Source organism: Macaca fascicularis, chromosome 14, assembly GCF_037993035.2.
Source record: "Macaca fascicularis isolate 582-1 chromosome 14, T2T-MFA8v1.1".
Classification (NCBI taxonomy): Eukaryota; Metazoa; Chordata; class Mammalia; order Primates; family Cercopithecidae; genus Macaca; species Macaca fascicularis.
Window position 1 is genome coordinate 14,593,746 of NC_088388.1, and position 5,004 is coordinate 14,598,749.

The 5,004-nt window shown below is 37.8% G+C and overlaps 1 pseudogene; it reads left to right on the plus strand.

Annotated features, from left to right (window-relative positions):
- The first annotated feature begins 424 nt into the window (after positions 1-424).
- LOC102137647 (olfactory receptor 5A1-like) lies at positions 425-1,384 on the plus strand (annotated as a pseudogene).
- Positions 1,385-5,004: the final 3,620 nt, after the last annotated feature.

Consider the following 5,004-nt stretch of genomic DNA (forward strand, 5'->3'; position numbering starts at 1 on the left):
TTGCAGATCTCTAAAATATTTTCCACTGTACTTATTGAAAAGAAATTCATGTATAAGTGGAGCTACATAGTTCAAATCCATGTTGTTCAAGGGTCAACTGTATAGAGAAATGACATAATTTTCTTAATTTAGCATATCTTCAAAGTCTCATGTATTTGTAAAACAGGAACACAGAAATTAAGACATTTTAGGTGGTATCATACTAATTATGCTTATTTACTGTCTTTGTCCCCAAAGACAGCATGATAGTTATCTAAAAATTTTTCAGTAAAGTTTCATGATTGTATATATGAAAGACAAAAATTAACTCAACATTGATGATTCAAGGTTTTATATTTAGCCAGCTTCATGACTGAAAAAAATAGTGTTTCTTTTTCTTTTCTGGGAATAAACCCATTTCCTTCTCATTCCTCTTTCTCAGCAGATGGCACCAAGAGGATCCATGTAAGTGAGTGGAAACCACACCTCTGTGGCCATGTTTGTTCTGCTGGGACTCTCAGATGAAAAAGAGCTGCAGCTCATCCTCTTTCCAGTCTTCCTGGTGATTTACCATGTGACCCTGATTTGGAACATGGGTCTTATCATCCTCATCAGAATAGACTCTCACCTGCACACACTCATGTACTTTTTTCTCAGTTTCCTGTCATTTATAGATATCTGCTATTCTTCTACCATCAGCCCAAGGATGCTTTCAGACTTCTTAAAAGACAAGAAGACAATTTCCTTCCTTGCCTGTGCCACTCAGTATTTTTTGGGGGCCTGGATGAGTCTGGCTGAGTGCTGCCTCTTGGTCTTCATGGCCTGTGACAGACGTGTGCCCATTGGCAGCCCCCTGCAGTACTCAGCCATCATAGTCCCTGGTATCTGTTGGAAAATGGTAGCTGGAATCTATCGGAGTGGATTCCTTAGTAGCTTAGTTCATACAGTCCCTTGCTTTAATCTCTACTACTGTGGGCCAAATGTCATTCCAGATTTCTTCTGTAACATATTTCAGATTATTTCCTTGTCTCGCTCCAACCCCTTTATCAGCCAAATGATTCTTTTTCTGGTAGCTACTTTTGTTGGGTTGGGCTCTTTGTTTGTTATCATTTTGTCCTACGGTTTCATTGTAGCTTCCATGCTGAAAATACCATCAACCAAAGGTCGTGCCAAGGCCTTCAATACCTGTGCCTCCCACCTGGCTGCTGTGGCTCTCTTCTATGGCACAACCATTTCTGTATACATGCATCCTAGCTCTAGCCACCCCATGAAGCAGGACAAGGTGCTCTCAGTATTCTCTGTTGTCCTTATCCCCATGTTAAACCCTCCGATCTATAGTTTGAGGAACAAGGAAATCAAAGAGGCCCTCAAGAGGGTGATAAATGAGGCAACACATTTACATTAGTAAGAACAACATTTGGGTAGATATTGCTATTTCTGTAAGGAAGATAGAAATAAGAATATGTAAGTGACTCTTTATATGTCACAAGAATAGCTAGTAGAGAGAAGAAGTACAAACTTTACTTCCTGGAACTGAAAACTTTATTGCAAGAATACATTTGAAAGCTTCAACAACAGACTAAACAGAAGGAAGAATCAGAACTTAAAGATAGGTTTTAAAAATATAATATAGTAAGACAAAAATAAAAAAGAATAAACAAAGCCTTCAAGACTTTTGAGACTATCTAAAATGACTGAAATAATAAATTATTGGTATTCCCGAGGAAAAAAGGTCAGGAAACCTATTAATGAAACAATGTATAAAAACCTCCCAAGTCTATCAAGAAATTTAGACATCTGAACAAAAGAGGCTCAGTGATCCCCAGAAAAGTCAACACCTAAATGAGTTTGCCACAGCATATTATTATTAGACTGTCTAAAATCAAATGAATGAACAAATTCTAAAATTGGCAAGAGAAAAACATCTAGTCATCTACAAAGGAAACTACTTCAGAATTAACAGCAGACTTATCAGCAGAAACTTTGCCAGTAAGAAGGTAGTGAAATGACATATTCCAAGTGTTGAAAGAAAAAAAGCAAACTAGTAGCCAAGAATTCTATATACAGCAAGAATTAAGCTTCAGGAGAAATGCTCTTTCCCAGACAAGCAAATGCTGGTAGAATTTGCCACAACTAGATAGGAAACAGAAGAAATGATGAAAGGATTCCTAAACTTGAAAGCAAAAGAATGGTATTTACCATCATGAAAACACACAAACATAAAACTCATTGGTAATGCAATAATACAAAGGAGGGAGTGAAAGGAATCAAATGACAACACTACAGAATTCCACAAAACCAGAAACGCACAGTGAAAAAAATAGAGAAAAGAGAATGTATAAAATAACTAGACAACAATTAATAAGATGACAGGAACAAAACCTCACCTATAAATACTAACCTTGAACATAAAAGAACTAAACACCACATTTAAAAGGTATACATTGGTAAGATGGGTTAAAAAAACATGACTTAACCATAAGCTGTCTACAAGAAACTCATCTTATCTGTAAAGACACATACAGACTGCAAGTAAAGCAGTGGAAACAGATATTTCACACAAACGGAAACCAAGAGCAAGCAGAATTAGCTATAATTAGATAAAACAGGCTTTAAATTAAAAACAATAAAAAGGATAAAGAAGGCAATTATATAACGATAAAGGTATCCACTCAGCAAGGGAAAATAACAATTCTAAATAAGGGACTAGAAAAGCAAGATCAAACCAAATTCAAAATTAGCAGAAATAAAGAAACAACAATGATTATAGCAGAACTAAATGAAATAGAGACCAAAAACAATATAAAGGATAAATGAAACAAAAATATCAACTCAGCAAGAGAAAATAACAATTCTAAATAAGGAACTGGAAAAGCAAGATCAAATCAAATTCAAAATTAGCAGAAATAAAGAAATAACAACAATTATAGCAGAACTAAATGAAATAGTGACCCCAAAACAATATAAAGGATAAATGAAACAAAAATTTGGTTTTAAAAATAATAAACAAAAATTGATAAACCGTTAGTGAGACTAACCAAGAAAAGCAGACAGAAGACCCAAATAAAGACAATTAGAAATGAAAAAGGAGATATTATAAGTGATACCACAGAAATACAAATATGTACATGTATTTAACTTATTGTTATCAAGCTGTATTACCAGCAAGCTATGCTATCTTGGGACAATCCCTTAGTTTCTCTGGCCTCAGGTTCTCCACCTGAAATTGAGACTTTGCTGAAATTGCTGCCTTTTGTTCAGCTACGCCCTGCCCCCAAGGTGGAGTCAACACAGGCAGCTGGCCTGGGTGAGCTGTGGTCAGCTCCACCCAGTTTGAGCTTCCCCAGCTGCTTTGTTTACCTACTCAAGCCTCAGCAATGATGGACGCCCCTCCTCCAGCCAGGCTGCTGCCTCGCAGGTCAATCTCAGACTGCTGCACTAGAGTGAACAAGGCTCCTTGGGCATGGACCCACCGAGTCAGGTGCGGGATATAATCTCCTGATGTGCTGTTTGCTAAGACCATTGGAAAAGTGCAGTATTTAGGTGGGAGTTTCCCATTTTTCCAGGTACAGTCGGTCATGGCTTCCCTTGGCTAGGAAAGGGAAATCCCCCAACCCCTTGCACTTCCCAGGCAAGGTGATGCCCTGCCCTGCCTTGGCTCACCCTCCATGGGCTGCACCCACTGCCTAACCATTCCCAATGAGATGAACCAGGTACCTCAGTTGGAAATGCAGAAATCACCCATCTTGTGCATCAGTCACGCTGGGAGCTGCAGACCAGAGCTGTTCCTATTCAGCCATCTTGGAATGGAAGTCCACCATGCTTTTTTATTCCCTGGCGTTCAACCTTCTTTTCTGTTTGGTCAGAACAAGGCGTGTAGGCTAGAGGTGGATCACAGGGACAGAGGCTCGAAAATGGCGGCAATATTCATTTATGCCTTCTTTAGAAAGTGATTGCAAGAAACACATTCACCCATTGAAAGTCAAAGAATGGACTTGGAGACACAAAGAACAGTGGAAGCAAGACTTTTAATGTTGATCTTGCAAGATTGGGTGTCTGGTAGGCAGGCACACCCAGGGCCGTTACCAGTATTGCTCTTTAATATGTTGCTCAAATTCTTTATTTTATGACTTCATACCTTTATCTGTTGCCTGTCCTATAATTTTTTCCAAATTTTTCCCTGGACCTTCCCTCAAGATGGGCTTAGCTAGACTACATGTGGCCTTGCCTTGTATTATGATTTATTTTACTTCCTTTATTTGTAGGTTGTTGTTGTTTGCTCTGTTATTTTAATATCTCTGGCATAGGGAGGAGTCCTGGAAGCTGGAGCATAGATGTAGGATAGCCTTAGCTACATCAGTAACTCCTTCTGCACAAATTGTACTTTTAGCTTTGGTGGTAACAAATTTAAATATTCTACAGTTTACCAATCCTTATTTTGTCTTTTTTTCCCTAAGATGGTGACCTGTAGAGGTTCCTCTGAAATCCTCACTTTCACATATCCTGTTTCTCCTAACTTGCCATAACACAATCTTTCTGTCCAAATTAGTGAACATTTTTTGCACTCATACTATGTTTTTGAGTACTGATTAAATAATTATGACCCAGTTACTCTATGTAATATTAAGCAGGGACACTATGCAAACATTAAAAATGTTTATACTTATGTGCTGATCTGGAAGGCCATCTTTGGTGGGAAAAAATACTAGTTGCAAAATAGCATATTCAGAGAAAGTCTAGTCTTACCTTTGTTTAAAAGAACAAAGAATACTCAACATACACACAAATATTAAAAGAACCAAACTCTGTGTAGATAACACATAGACATGTGAAAAGAAAAAGCCTACAAGAGAACAGCCTAGAGCTATCACAGTGGTTATCTCATGGTCCTTCTTGTGAATCCAAATGATGTAAACCTTTCATCAAAAAAATGTATATATACAAAATATTTTCCCAACAATTTTAAGGAGTTCAGGAACTCCTCTGATGTATCCTACTGGTTTTGTCTCTCTGGAGAATTCTGAG